This window comes from Rattus norvegicus, chromosome 9, assembly GCF_036323735.1.
Source record: "Rattus norvegicus strain BN/NHsdMcwi chromosome 9, GRCr8, whole genome shotgun sequence".
Lineage (NCBI taxonomy): Eukaryota > Metazoa > Chordata > Mammalia > Rodentia > Muridae > Rattus > Rattus norvegicus.
This window is the reverse complement of record NC_086027.1, coordinates 64,530,718-64,547,349: the sequence shown is the minus strand read 5'-3', so window position 1 is coordinate 64,547,349 and position 16,632 is coordinate 64,530,718. Positions and strand designations below refer to the sequence as shown.

The following is a 16,632-nucleotide window of genomic DNA, read 5'->3' as shown; positions in this document are numbered from 1 at the left end:
TGACCGGAGATCTGCCTGAGTTCAAGTTCTAGACAGGATACAAAAGAGACCTACAGAGGTCTCCTACAAGACAGAGGGACCAGAAGGAGGAGAAAAGGAGGGGAAGGGATCAGGTGACAGCACCTATACCAGCAGGAGAGGTAGACAGCAGCAAGTTGCTTAGGTGAGAGCCTGAGTTCAATGAAACATTTCAAAAAGGTGAAGAAGAGCCAGTAGGTCCCAGTAACATTAAAAGAGCAGGAACCCTAATCTGTCAAGACAAACCATCTTTGCTGTCCAAAGTCTTTCAATTCTAGTATAGTCTGAATTTAGAGTCTCCCAGCAAAGCTCTCCCGAAAGGTGTTAAGAGTTCCTTAAATGTGTAATTGGAAGTAGGGATCCTCAAGACCAGTTCAACTCCTCCTCCTGCAGTCCTGTCTGCTCACTACTGGACTGATGTGAAACACCCTTTCTTGAGTTCCCAGCCATACAAGTCATTACACCCATGAGCACAAGAGACGTACTTGGTCTATCTGATTGACGTTCATTTATTCGTGCATCTGTTTTCTAAGATAGAGTCTCACGTAGCCCAGGAAGACCTTGAAGTTGTCCCCTAGACATGGCTGCCCAGAGATCCTGATTCCTCTGCCTCAGCATCTGAGCTTCTGAGTAATTACCCGAACAGTTCTCAGCAGCTTTCTACCTCCCTTATTGTAAAGGTGATTCTTCTTTCTAGAAATAGTTCCTGACACGTGCTTTGGTATCTCAGTCAAATCAGCTCTGACCCCATCTGGAGTATTGCACAAAGCAACAAACTATCCTAAAGGACTTCCCAGTCCTGAACTATGAACTGTCCACAACACCACTAATCCCAGGGACTCATAAAACCTGACCCACGGAGGAGAAGGGAGCCTTTAGTAAAGTCATGTCCCACCCTCAGTCTGATCCTACTGATGTCGCACTGATTGCAGTGCTGGTAAAGAAGAACAAACAGGTGATCAGAGACAGAACTTCTCAGAAACCCAGAGGCACCTGATCCTCTTCTGCTGGTGGATAATGCAGGAGACACTTATATCAAAACACTCTGCTCTTCAGAATCCATGGGATTCATCTGACTAGCAAAATTCTTCATGATAATCTAGTTGAGACATAATCTCTAATCATTGGATAGCTGATGTTCTCTCTACATTGTGATCAAATCCACATTTCCATCAAAACAACAAATGGGATTGATATATAAAAGTAACTTCAGTGTTCATTCACAACTGAATGCCCGGCAGGTACCAGCAGCCCAAGTTAGCATGCTTAAGTGCCCAGAAACTCCGACCCTGGCCCTACTCAGCCATTTAAAAGTCACATGCTATGGCATCCTTTATACTTTACATATAAATGCCATGTGGAAGATCACTATATGTGCCACAGCTATCACAGCATACCCACAAAAGGAGCAAAGCTTCCATCTACCACCAGCCCCATTCCATCTCCCCAAAAAAGAATGTTTCCCCGATGCTACTAATGATATGACGCTCTATGTGCAGGCAGGAGCCTAGCATAACCACTGTCAGAGAGACTTCTCCCAACAACCGATGCAGAGACCCACAGCCAAATATTAGGTGGTGCCTGGGGAGCCCTTTCAAAGTAGAGGAGGATGGATTGCAGGAGCCAGAGGGGTGGAAGGTACCATAAGAAAACCTACAGAATTAACTAACCTGTCCATAGGGGTTCAGAGAGACTGAACTACCAACCAGGGAGCCTGCAAGGGACTGACCTGGGCCCTCTGTGTTTATATTTCAGTTGTGTAGCTGGGTCTTCACGTGGGACTCCTAACAGCAGGATCAGAGGCTCTCTCACTCCATTGCCCGTCTTTCCTTCTACGGGGCTGCCACTTCTAACCTCAACAGAAGAGGATGTACCTATCCTTACTACAACTTGATATGCCAGGGATTGTTGATATCCATGGAAGAACTCCCTTTCTAAATAAAAGTGGAGTGGATCAGGGGGTCAGGGTGGGAGGAGAAGAGGGAGGGACAGCTGTAGTTTGAATGTAAAATTAATCAATCAGTTAGTTAATTAATTAGTTAGATATATGTGTCCAAACTTCTTTTCATTTCCCCACAAATCTGTTTACACTCCAATATTCTCAAGTCATTACCCTTCACTCAGCAGCTAGGAGACGCTAGGGTCTTCTTGGAGAGTGCTGGCCTTCCTATATTCTTACAGCTACATCGACAAGCTTACTGTCCTACCCTCAACATCCCATCTAGTGTTTTATGTCCCATTTCTTGCCACCCAAACAAAGCCAAAATTCACTTCAACTCAGGCTTTTAGGACATTTTTTTTTGGTTCTTTTTTTCGGAGCTGGGGACCGAACCCAGGGCCTTGCGCTTCCTAGGCAAGCGCTCTACCACTGAGCTAAATCTCCAACCCCAATAAGCTTTTTGAGTTTTCTTCTTTTTTTTTTTTTTTTTGGTTCTTTTTTCGGAGCTGGGGACCGAACCCAGGGCCTTGTGTTTCCTAGGCAAGCGCTCTGCCACTGAGCTAAATCCCCAACCTTAGGACATTTTTTTAAACTGATATATCCTCACTCATTCTTAATACCTTACAAGGTCCATTTTACAACCAACAACCAGGAACTAATTGTGTCTTCTACAGCTTAAAATTCCCAAAACCTTTGAAATAAAATCAACTCTCTGTGGCTGCTGTAATGGGCCCATGTCCACCACTCTCAGCCCAGTAACTATCAGAATCCCAAGATGCTCTTAAAGATACCTGAGTACCACCAGATCACTGAAGTTGGTCTCTAGAGATGGGCTCAGACTTTGAGTGTGTAGGAACAGCTCTCCCCTGGCCTGCTCTCTACTGATGACCCTTTCAGCCATCACACTGGAGTGTCACTGCCCTCGCTTTCCAGAGCAGCCTCGGAAGCTCCTCCCTCTCCCATCCTCTCCTCCACCATTGGCCATCTTTACATCCTAGGCTTCACCTACTCGTTTAGATGTCTACCCTCAACCACCACATCTGCACTAGGACCACCTCTACCTGACACCAGTAAATCTCAAGATGTGCTCTCTGAAGGCTGAGGAAATGGTACAGTGGGGAAAGCATGAGGATCTGAGTTTGGATCCCCAGCATCAAAAGCCCAGCATGGCCAAGCATGCTTGTAATTGCATTGTCTCAGAGGGGATGGGAATGGACGTGGGTAGGAGAATCAATGAGACTTGATGGATAGATAGAACTAGCCAAAAAACCAGTGAGCCGCAGGTTCAGGCACACACAGACACAGACACATGTGCATATACCATGCACATGCAAACATCATTTTGGGAAGCAAACAGAACCACAACACCTGAGGACAATGCCCAGGCCTTAGAGCAGAACCCTGGAGAGTCAGGAACTAAGATGGACAGTGTTGTTTTCTCAAACAGGACCCCAAGAGATCCTGAAGCACGCTGAAATTCGAGGAGCACTATTCTATACGTATGTGAAATGTGTGTATGAATTTATGTACTTATTCGCCGACTACCTCCTCTCTGCTCACTGTTACCTGATGGCATCTTTCCTTCATAGCAGTCATCTGGAACTCACAGATGACTTTGTCAATCTGTCCCTTTGTCAATCACTTGTCCCTACACCACTCCACGTTCCATTAAAATTATATTCACCTCCCGTGTCCAAGGCTTAGTGTCTGACACGCTGTAAGTATTCGACAAATATGTGTTGAACAAATGAATCCAGAAGTCAACATAGTCTTGTCTTCCTCCAGAAGCCCTAGAGGCTGTATTGGTTTTGCTTCCTTCTGTTTTCCTCTAGAGATGTGCATAGGGATCAGCAGTAGACTATCTCAGAAAGTGACATCAGACCCAATGAAATGGCTCAGGCTAGCCAACTCTGGCTCCTACTGGAAGGAGTCGTTTAAAATGAGTGTGCTTGGCTCACAGGAATGTGAAGTAGCTGCCGCCTGTGATTCAGGCACAGCTGGGCGGTCTTATTAAATCACACGTAAACTGGCCAAGCATTTCCCAAGAAATGGCCCTGCAAAGCCATAGCACTCCAGGGATCTTTGTGGAAGGAGACAGGGAGGTGACTGGGCATTCAGGTCAAGGCCCTGGGACTCCCACCCACCCCAGAGACCTCAGCTTCCTCTTTCCGCAGTGGAAAGGTGCCGCTCTTTCGGTATGGGCTTCTTTCAGCTAGAATGATGCCTTTGCTTATCTTTGCTGTAGTTTTGCTCCATTATCAGGAAGTGTCTATCCTTGCGTTTCCTTTCGGGCTGTCTGCCATCCTTGATTGAATGGTGATTACGGTTCCTCCCGTCTGCCTTGTGAGCTGCAGTGTTCTCCCTTCTTTGTGCTTCACTTTGTCTGAATGATTCCTCGTCCAAACAAAAAATGTATATAGTCACATGGGTCAATCTTCCACCTCAGGGTGTCTGATTATTTTGTGTCAGTAAATAGAAAAGCCTCGTATATTCCAAATAAATAACAATATTCGCTCCAGCCTCCTTCCAATGCACCCATGGGTTTTCGTTACTTTTGGTACAGGGAAGGTTACAACATTCATTATCGGTAGTTCCTTTTGCAAAGAAGGCGGAGGAAAGATCAAGTTTGATTGATGACTTACTATTTTTCTCTGCTTGGAAGTTATATTTTCAGCATTTAGCATCGTAATTGCTTGGTATCTATGTTTGTAGAGTGAGATAGTACACTGGTACAGAATAGCATAGGTCACAAGGCAACAGATTTCCCAGAGGAACCTGTGTCCACGTGACTGTGCTGCTTCTGCTGATGTTTATAAATGTTAACACACAGTCGAATGTCAACCGATACCAAAGGTTATCAATAGTGTCAACAGCAGCAGCTCCTCCTGCCTCACACAGCCTTGAGTACTTCACTCCTGTTAACTCATTGAATCCTCAGGACAAGTCTATGTGGAATTTCTACCGTTCTCTTCATTTCACAGATAAGAATATTCAGGTACCAAGAGAGGAAGACCCTTGCTCTAAGTCTTGCAATAAACAAATTAGCAGATCCTCTGAGACTGAAGCACTGAGGAGCTCTTCTCTGGAGTAGTGGCACACAGACACACATCTTTACTCCCAACACTTGCAAGGTAGAGGCAAGCTGATGTCTGTTGTGAGTCTGAGGCTGCCATGGTCTAAATAGTGAAACCCTATCTAAATAATATTTTAATAATATAAAATAACACACTGTGTACAGAATGGGAAGAACTTTAAGACATGTTGCTATTAACATCTAAAAATATTGGGATCTATGCATACATATGGTGGGGGGAGGGGGGAGGTGTGTTCCAAAAATGGACTAAACGTGTCCCTAACACCAACTTCCTCACTTCCAAAAGGGAAAGACACAACTGCCATAGGACCTATGAGGGTCATGCAGGAAGTAGATGTGTGGTTTGACTAAGACTGAAAGCTTGGTCACCAACGAGTAGCACTACTTGAGAGGAATTAGGAGGTATGACCGACCTTGTTAGAGGAAGTGTGTTATTGGGGGTGGGCTTTGGAGTCCCAATCCCAGTCAGTCTCTCTCTCTCTCTCTCCCTCTCCCTCTCCCTCTCCCTCTCCCTCTCCCTCTCCCTCTCCCTCTCCCTCCCTCCCTCTCTCCCTCCCTCCCTCCTTCTGTCCCTCCCCAATCCTCCCTCTTTCTCTCTTTTTCTCTCTCTGCCTACAGATCAGGAAATAACTCTCAACTACTGCTCCAGCATCGGTCTGCATGCCACCATGCCCCCTGTCATGATGATAATGAACTAAACCTCTGAACCATAATCAAGCCCCAATTAAATGTTTCCTCTTATAAGAGTTGGTATAATCATGATGTCTCTTCATAGCAATGGAACAGTGACTAGACAGTAAATCAAATCTCAAAGCCTCAACAAACTTACCCACTTCCCTCAACACTTTTGAGGTTCAAAATCTCATCATAAACTGCAGTGATTTGCACATAGGACCTGATCTAAAATGTGCATAGTTAAAGCCGCATTGAGCAATTTAGTCCACATATTGAAGTCAGAAATTACTTCTCATACATTTAACCTTATATATTAAAGACTCGGACAATTTTAATGAAACTGTTGAAAATAATATTAGCAACAAAAGATATGTTCCGGGTTTTTGGAGACAGTGACTCATTATGCATCCTCGGGTGGCTCTAAATTCACAAGCAGCTGCTCTCTGTGGACTTAGATTATACATAAATGCCACCATGCCTGGTGAGATGTCATTTAATAACTAGTTTTTATTTTAGTTATAAAAGTGAGTAGAGCTTTTAGCTTCATGATAGCAGTGTCTTAGTTTCTTTCCTGATGCTGTGGTAAAACGCCCAGACAAAGGGAAGTTAAGGAAGGACTTACTTAGCACATAGTTCTACTTCACAGTGCATCGTGGCAGGGAAATAAACTGGCTGGAACTTAAGGGAGCTACTCACACCCTACCCACATTGAAAAGCCAGAGAGAGACAAACAAATATATGGTAGTGTTCATCTTGCTTATTTTCCCCCACCTTATACAATCCAGGATCCCAGTCAGTGAATAGTGTCATCTCAGTGGTCTTCCTGTGACAGTTAACGAATCAAGTTAATCCTCTACATCATGTCCATCTGCCCAGTAATTCTAGATTCTGTCCAGTAGACAACACTAAGCACACAACTGTTATCTTCTTTACAGCTTAATTGAGATAGGAAGACCTATCCACTGTGGGTGGAGCCATTCCCTAGTCAGGGAAGTCCTGGACCATAAAGAAAGTGAGCAGAGTACTAGCCTGTATTTTGTCTCTCTCTCTCTGCTCTACAACTGTAGCTGCTCCAAGCTCCCAGTGCCTTGATTCCCTACCATGGTAGACTGTGCCTTGAGCATAAGCAAAAATAAGCTCTCCTTCTTTAAGTTGCTTTTCTTGGAGAATTTTATCACAGCAACACAAAAGTAAATAAGACACAAAGGAAAGATGATTTTGCTCCTTTTTGATTCAAACTTTCAAAACCAGGTAGATGTCAGGAAATAAAAACACAAACTCCAACTTCAGTAAGAGGAAGAAGTGACTTGGTATGACATTTGGAATGGAGACAGATTCAGAAAAATGTTTTAACACAGAAAAGCAAAGTTAAAGCAATTCACTCCTGAGATCTTTTGTTAGATAGAGAGACATGGAATACTCTGAGAGATAAAAGGCTGTCACTAAAACCAGGCTACCTTGGATCTGGTGGTTGATGAGGAGCAGCTGGCTTCCCCAGGCCTGGCAGGACCTCCTTATAAGCAGTGATCTAGCTCTGTGGTAACTCCGCACAAGTAGCTTGAAATCAACCCCCATGAGAACATTTGTACAGCCAATACCAGCCAATGCTACAAATGTGAGTTTTGATTTCTGAGTTGGCTTTTGTTCTGATTTGTTTTGGTTTGTTATTTCTTCTGTTAACGTTGCTTGCTTGCTTTTTTCCTAGAAATCTTGAAAACATTTACAAGCACATCCCTGATCCTAAGACCTAATTGTCACCACCCACTAGAAATGTGATACTTATTCTCCAGAGACTCAGGCACAGCAGTTACTAAGGGGGGTGAGGGGGGACAAGTACTGAGAAGAACATTTTGTATGAATAAACTGTGCACTGAACACCAAGATCCTTCAAATCTACATCTGCTTTTAATCCCATGGTAGGTGAATGAAGATTCTTCTCTGGGAAAATGAACTGACTAAGAAAAGAAAGATTTCTCTAAAAAAATATTCTGGGGGGGGGGTCAACAACAAAAAAGCCACCTGAATCATCTGCCCCTAGTCAGTCGGTCCATTGTTCCTATCTACCCAGTGAGGCAAAATCTACAATATTCATTTCTGAATACTTTTCTGCAAGAAGCTACTATAGAATTTGCCTCACAAAAATAGTAATAAACAAACAGCAATAAAAAAGATGACATAAATTTAGGACTCCTGGGAAAGACGCAATGGGCATACCCAGAATGACATTATGCTTCTGGCATGACAACACAGTGCATACTGGGACTGGGAGCTGCAAAATTATCTGGCTGACCAACCATGTGGAACACTTGGAGAGATTTTTATACTGTTTAGAGAATGTTGGAAGTCTCCAACAAAGAAAATAAAATAGAGGCTGAAACAAAGCAATTACTAGCTCCATGTAATAATAGCAAGAAAGTGAGGCAGAAGATGGAGTTATACTGTCACCACTCACCAGTGTAACGCACTTACACCATCATAACTGCCAATGCAAACATCACAGGTCTCACCTGAGAAGGGATATTCTACAACCATGACTCCAGGTTACAGCAAATGCCATGTTCCAACACGGTAACAGGTTGGGAATTTTTATAGTAACAGAACAAAGAGAATCATAAATCAAGACATTCTGCAAATACATTATCGGAAACAACAGTTAGGCAGATCACAAGAGAGCAGGGAAATCTAGCTGTAGGCCTCAGGTGCTATCTGATGGCATTCTGAGCCTTTTGGTTGGTCAGTGTTAGGGGTCTGTTGGCACATTTGAAAGGACTTATTTAATAATTGTAGGGATGTAAGATCCATATAGAAGAAGGTAGCAAATGTCTATTAAAGGGCTAGAGATGAACCAAATAATTAGGCTCTGGACCTGATACATCCTGACCTCTCTACATCACTGAAGAACTAACCAGTCAACCATCCTCACTCAAGTGCTAACCAGACTGTTATCTGCACTAAGGTGCTGACCAGTCAATCATCCTTGCTGAGGTCCAGTGTAAGATGAAGTTCTTTCTAGAAACTTTCATTCATTTAATAATGAATCGAGAAAAAGTACACTCATATAATACCAGCACTTACTAGGAAGATCATGAGTTCAAGGCTAGTCTGAACTATGGGAAAGCCTCTCTATCTATCTATCTATCTATCTATCTATCTATCTATCTATCTATCTATCTATCTCTCAAAGCAAGCAAGAAAACAACCCCGAATACTTTAATTACACTGGGGAGGGGGTGTCTGTAAAACTCCAACATGAAGTAAATTTAATAATCAAAGGGCCATTGTTTCCAATAAAGAAGAGAACCACCAAACAACAGCGAAAGCCATTATAGCTTTTCACAGAAATGGGGTAACAGAGGGCAGAATATTATTTGGGGCTTATTTTCAAGTTGCAGTTTCACCACAAATACTGAAAACAGTTCCTTCCTCATTGGTAACTGCAGTATGTGGGAACTGCCCTGGTGTTTCAGCACTCCTGGGCTTCCCAGGCTGTGACAGCAGAACAACGTTTCCCAGGCAGGAGTGGGCCAGCTACGATAGCTCCAACGGAAGAACCTATGGTCCAGTGCAAAGGACACCAGAGCCATCCTTCCAATCTTATCTTTCAGGGCAACCACACAGTCAAGTGCAAAGGACACACCAGAACCATCCTTCCAATCTTACCTTTCAGGGCAACCGCACGGTCACCGAATTTTATGCTAGACAAAAACTCATGTGCACCTTGCAGGTTCCTGATTTCATAAAGAGGAGGCTTTTATCACGGTTCTTACTATAATTTTTATTCCTGCATTGAAACATAAATATAACCACTAGGAGGAAAAACTATTTTATAATTAAAGGAGGAAATTACTGGGGTGGGGGCAGGGAGTAGACCATATTAAAATTGGAGCCAGAAAACCTTTGTGGGAAGGGAGAAACCACAAAGGTCTTCCTAGAGGTTTGCTGGAGAAGAGAGTAAATAACCCAATGGTAGTAGTGGTGTAGGAAAAGAATCTTCCAGATAGGATGATCTGTGTTACTCAATGTCAAAAGTAAAAGTTGTAATTGAAAAACAAATTCAGTAACTGTGTGAAGGGAAACAGTCATAATCTAAGGGGAACATAATCTAGACTGAAACAGAAGTGGGAAGACACAAAAATACCATCCTCAAGAGCAGACCATCAGAAGCCAAAGGACTTTCCACACCCCACCACACTATCCCCCAGAATCACTAGGGAGATCTCCCTGTTCTGTTCTATGACACTCCAACAAGTGCAGGGTGAGTCAGCTGCTAATAGGCTCCCTGGGAGATCTCAAAGGTAAGATTGTAAAAGATCGTCTCTATTAATATTATTTTCCTTAACAAGGGATGCAAGGAGAGAAAGGAAGTTAAATGAGCAGCCTGTAACTACCACTGAGGGCTATACTGAGCAGCCGCCAACTCCCAACCTTCCAGTTCCCTGCAAAACTCATTGAAACAGCACACAGAACCTCTTCTCTTTATTCAACTCTCAAACAAAAGTAACTCCTACATTGATAGCATTGCCTCAGGGCTCCTGGATCCCAGGTCAGTCCTCCATGTCAGGGCGTGGGAGACGGGTGTCCTACTGTGTGAGTGATGAAGAGGTGAGGAGGGGTGTCTGTGGTGTACATGGTTGGCCTTAGGAAGTGTGGCCTTGTTGGAGTAGGTGTGTAACTGTGGGTGTGGGCTCACCCTAGCTGCATAAAAGTCAGCATTCTGCTAGCAGCCTTCAGACAAAGATGGAGAGCTCTCAGCTCCTCCTGCCTGGATGCGGCCATGTTCCCATCTTGATGATACTGGACTGAACCTCTGAACCTGTAAGCCAGCCCCAATTAAATATTGTCCTTTATAAGACTTGCCTTGGTCATAGTGTCTGCTCACAACAGTAAAACCCTAACTAAGATGGTGCCCTACTGTGTGAGAGATGAAGAGGTGGGGAGGAGTCCTACTCTGGGAAATTTGCACTACACTTCGGGGGCTGTGTTCCTGAGTGGTTTTTGATAATATATGTAAACACGACATATTTAAAGCCAGTTTTATCTTGGGCCCTGGAATTCTTAGAGAATTCACACCAAAATATAGACGTCTCATAGTTTAGAAAGTGGTTAGTTCCTGCAGAAATATAAAGGGCATTTATTTTTTATGTTAAAAGTTCACGTCAGCAAATTTCTGTACCAACAATCAATAGAGAGAATGGACAAAATAAGAGAAGGAATATGGGGGATGAATATGAGAAAAGTACATGGAAAAATATCATAAGAAACCCACTGTATTATATACTATAAAGGTGGTCGAGGCAGAAAGACTGAATTCAGGAACATCGTGGGCTATCTCACAGTGAGCCTGCTTTAGGGAGATAGATAGATAGATAGATAGATAGATAGATAGATAGATAGATAGATAGATAGATAGATAGATAGATAGATGATAGATGAGTAAATAAAATGATTATATATAAGTAAGTCGATTATAAATGAATAACAAATGATACAAAATAAAAAATAGGTAATATGTATAAATATTTCAGCTAGGATTCTACAAGTATACATGTAAATATAGTGAAAGAGGTCTTTATCTGATCTTAAACACTGCTTTGAAATAATTTGCTCCAAAGCCACATATACTATCAAAATAGAAATCACAGTATTTTAAAATGAACGTAAAGACTCAGAACAGAAGGTCCTATACGGGCAGGCACAGTTGAAAAGATGAGGTGCCTGACCACCACACGGCACCCAGCCGTGATCTCTCCTCACTGAGATAATAGTTCGCTCACCCAAAAGCAACCTTCGGTTGAACCCAGTGAGTGAAGAAATGTGCACGCAGTCAATTCAAGCACATTACAAAGGCAGCTGATCCACAGCTTCATAAAATAATCTGTCACAGAACAGTGTTATGGGAGGCAGCCAGCTGTTTGCAGGCCTTAATGAAAACTGCCAGAGAAGTGGCTTTGTTTCAAAACACAGAAATTGCCCTGATTAAATCAAGGAATTTCTATCAGAGGTTGATAACGTCTGGAAAGTCTAGCCTTTGCCTGGAAACTGAAAAACATTGTTTCAGTCAAGAAATTCTTTCACTGCCAGTTACCACATTTCAGTCAGTTTAATCAATCAGCGTTGATGACTTTGCTCCCTTGGCTTCCTGACTGGTCAGCTCAAGCTTCTTTGATTTGTTTTCAGTAAATGGAGAGAAGTATTCTGCATGTACAATTACATGCCAAACCCATCCTTCTCGTTTGAGACTATAGGATCTTAGATGTGTCTGCTTGCTTTTCAGACCTGAATATTGATTGTATTGTTAGGCACATGTATCCAACAAGAAGCTCCACATCTTAAGAATGGTGCTAGACTTTCATTTGTACCACTAAGCATTACAAACTTTAAGGTGGCAGTGTTCAAACATGGATACCCATTAAAAATCACCTAGTAGGGCTCGAGACCCCATATGTACAACAATCCCAAGCAACCAGAGCTTCCAGGGACTAAGCCACTACCTAAAGACTATGCATGGACTGACCCTGGACTCTGACCTCATAGGTAGCAATGAATATTCTAGTAAGAGCACCAGTGGAAGGGGAAGCCCTGGGTCCTGCTAAGACTGAACCCCCAGTGAACTAGACTGTTGGGGGGAGGGCGGCAATGGGGGAGGGTTGGGAGGGGAACACCCATAAGGAAGGGGGGGGAGGGGGATGTTTGCCCGGAAACCAAAGAATTATTATTAAGTATTAAATAAATTAAAAAAAATAAAAAAAATCACCTAGTAGACTTTATAAGTATGCTAACACTGACTCCACTGACCAACCATCGCTGATAAGGGTGCAGATAACTGGCCGTTGTCATTTTTATCTTAGGCTGTTCAAGTGAGTATAAGCAGCAAAGCTTCAGAGTATTCCTGGGGGCACTGGCTCCAATCTGGCTGCACACTTCGGTCATTCAAGCCCAGAGCTGTTAGGATTAATGCTAAGGTGAAAACTCAAACAGCTCTAGGTTGAATTGTCTTTCTCAAATATTCGTGTGTTATTTAAAAGGGGTGGAGGATGTCATATAAGTCCTGAACCCTGACCCTCAAAATGTAATCGTACTTGGACATCAATGTTTAAAGGTAAAGTAAGGTCACAAGAGTGGGACTCACTCCACAGTGACTGTCTTAATAAGAGGAACCCAGGACACGGGTGCAAATAGACAGAAGACGGCCACAAGAACAAACTCTTCATTGACAAGTCAAGAGAAGACATCTCAGAAGAAACAAACCCACTGACATCTTGACTCGAAGCTTCCAGACCTGTGAGAAATGAACTTCTGTTGCCGAGGCCAGGAGGGCTAAGGTGCTTCCCAGAGGCAGCTCAGGTAGATGAATGCCGGTTCCACCGCTGGGATTCTGAATTCACACACATGGTTCTAGCCTAAAACAAGAGCCTTTTAAATCCTTTCTTGGTAGCTCAAGGCTAAGAGCCATTGATTGGGTACCCTAATGTCTGATTTCATCAGTTTTCTACTTGATCTTAAGACATCCTTGTGGTAGCATCTCTTCCCGAAAGTGATCAAAGGGGTGTGGCTAAGAAGTTATATAGACTATGTTTATTTTAAGTTTTATTTAAGTTTATTTTGTTTTTGCTTTTGTTTTGTTTTGTTTGATTTGAAGGCTTCTCTCTTCCCCATTAAAAACTTGTTTAGGAGTCTGTGCCACAAAAAAATATTTTTCTTTGGCTGTTTTACATATTTCCTATAACTCACAGATTTATAAATAGTATCCTATCATTCATGTCCACAAAGAACCTATTTCTATTTATTTATCTATTCACCCATAATACTATAATATTTAACCTTTACTTGAGATTAATGGAAACTTCACATAATCATTTCAAAACATAGAATCTGTTACCTCTAGTGTGAATTTGCAGTAAAGCAGCTGTACATTTATTTTTCCTTTCACCATGATAATAGTCGCCTGCAGTGGCTTCTGACTCACACAAGCCTCAGATCCAATCAGTCCTTTCACTGAGCAGTTATGAGACTTTTAAGAGGGTCTATAAACTTTCCAAGCCTCGAGACATTCCCCTTAAAAAAAACTGGGTACGTGTTCGTAGGCTCTGTCCTGACTCTTTGTCGACCAGGAATAGAAGAGGCTGAAGTGAGAATGAAAGCCATGTTTGGAAGCAAGCCGAACAGCTGAAGAGCCCTTCTGGCCTTGCTCAGATATTACTTGAGAGGGAATTACAACTCAATCTTGTTTGAAGCACTCCATTTTCATCACACTGTGTTGCAGGAGCAAGGCTGTGCCATATTCTAACCACTATTTGGAAACAGTTTGAAGAAAGGAACTGTGTTAAGATACATGTTAGGATGAAAGCTTTAGGGCATGTGTAGATGGCTTGGACTAAGTGTCATTGGGAAGTTGGCGAGGGTACAATCTGGAAGTGTAATCAGCAAAACTGAGGGTGTAACGCTGAAGAGGGAGGAGTCAGAGATGATTCCCAAGGTATTCTCAGTAGATAGAGCCGGTCTTTACTCATAAAGATCCAAGAAGAACTTGAAAACTGTACATGTATAAATTTGAAACATGGGTGACACATAACTGGGTTCACTTCAGAACTAATAGTTGTGTCTCTTTACCAGAAAAACAACTTGGAAGTCACCTCTCTGTCACCAATCCCAGGATCTTACCAGACTAACTGGAAATACAGGGTCATGGCCAGAGCAATGCCTCACAAGCTTAAGCAACATAATGGAGCTCTAAGTGACAGTCCCCTGCTGATGAAAAAGACAATGATTCTCTCTGCCTTTGCCTTTATGTTTGTTCTAGAAGTCACAGATGCTTCAAAAACATAACAAAACTCTTAGCAATAAATTCAGCCAAAGAAATGGAAGATCAGTGAAGTAAAACTATAAAATGTTGATGAAATAAAGATACAAACAAATCCAGGTTCATGGGCTGGAAAAATTAATATTGTTAAATGTCCTTTCATTTCATAGTATCATAAAGATTGAATGCAACTGCCACTGAAATTTTAATATCTTTTTAAAAATTAAAATAGAACAAATCCTAAAAGTTACATGAAATCTTAAGGGAATTAAGAAATAAGATAATTTTGAAAAAGAACAAAATTGGAAGTCTTCTCTACTTCTTCATCTCCAAATTCAGCCCAGTGAAACAGTAGTTTAGATGGTGCACAATGGCATAAAATATATAAATCCCCAGAACAGGACAGAAACACAGACATAAATGCACACATTACACTCAGCTAATCTTCAACATGGTGCCAGGACATGAAAGTGCAAAGCTACAAGAAGAAAACCCAGAGGACAAGCACCGCGACGTTGATGTAGGCAATGAAGTTTGAACACCATCCATAAGTAGAGGCAGGCAAGTTACAAACAGACTAGTTGGTTTCATCAACCTAAAACAGGAAGGAAAACTATGAAAAGAAGGGGGGAAAGAGCCTTTAGGGAAAGAAGGAAATCCTGAGAGAAGGTGTTGTTGACATGAGTGCAGCCATGCCTCCGTCATGTGGGGACGGCAAGGTCTTCCTGGGCCCATGACGGTAAATGATGACAGAGTATGCAAAAACAATCTCTTAAAACTGTCCCCCCTTTCTGTCAGTTACAGGCTGAGGTCCCTTCCCTCAGGAGACCTCCTACTGAGATTAGCTAACCCTGCCACCTACTTCAGCTGTATCCAATAAACGTGCTCTGCTATTTCAATGTGTAACATTAGCTCACCACTGGCCATTGCTCGTACATCTCCACTAGAACAAGCAGTCTGCCCAACCCTAGCTTTTCCGTATTGTGTGGCTTTGCTTACTCATTCCCCATCACCCCAGTCAGGTTAATCTCCAAGCGGTACAGCCTCATGATGACAGTCTATAAAATTGGAAAAGATGTTTGCAGAACATACATCTGATAAAGTGTCCTATCAAAAATGCGTTGGCTAACTCTGATAGTTCAATAGGAAGATACTTAAGAAACTCCTATTTTAAAATAACCAAAATACTCATGTGGACGTATCTCAAAAGAAGACCTACGATGAAAAATGTTAATTGCTAATTATTAGGAAAGTACAAATTAAACCTCAATGAAATCATGCCGGCAGCCCACTAGAATGGCTACTATTAAAAATGCAGGAGATGTGTTTGCAATGTGTTAGTTACCTTTCCGTTGCTGTAACAAAATAGTGGGTATTGATTTTTAAAAAGGAGAGGTTTCTTGGAGAGGAGCTCACAGTTTTGGAGGTTTTGGTGAATGATTGTTTGGCTCTATAACTTTGTGCTTTTAGCAGCATGGCACACAATGAAAGAATACAAAACCTCTTTAACATATGGTTCCAGGAAGTAAATGACCAGAATCCTAATATTTCCTTCAATGACAGTCTAATGTCCTTCCATCCCAGTCCCAACCTCCTAAAACTTACATCAAACCCCTGAAATGTCATCAAAACCTTCTAACTTAAAAACACTGCTCTGAGGGGTAGGAGGTGACAGGGGGCTCTTCAGTCTGCCTTCCACCAGATCTGAGCACCTTTGCTGATGCAAAGGGATCTGCCTCATTCTGAGGCACCTCCAGGCTTTGCTTCTGTATTTTCATTCCAGCCAGAATGTACCCACAGGAAATGCAGGCTCAGAATGTCACAGCCCAAACCCCTCATTGGCCTTCTGGTCACCAGCCGATCCCTTAGGACCCAGCTTCTCACATCACCTGCTCACCAGAGTTCTGGTAAGGAATACAGCAGGAACGGTGTATAATATAACTTAACTTTCCATATCTGGGTACAATAAACTATCTTATAGACGATAAAGATGTACTAGAAGGTGCAGAAGACATGCTAGATCCCCCATACGTGTGTGCATTGTGTGGCTGTGGCAGAGATCAGTATCTGGGAACTGCGACAGGTGAAAAGAATAATAAAAGAAAG

At 42.4% G+C, this 16,632-nt stretch overlaps 1 protein-coding gene across 1 annotated transcript in view; it reads right to left on the bottom strand.

Annotated features, from left to right (window-relative positions):
* Positions 1-16,632, bottom strand: part of Plcl1 (phospholipase C-like 1) — a 337,196-nt gene that overhangs the window by 185,822 nt on the left and 134,742 nt on the right. The gene's annotated exons all lie outside the window — the stretch shown is intronic.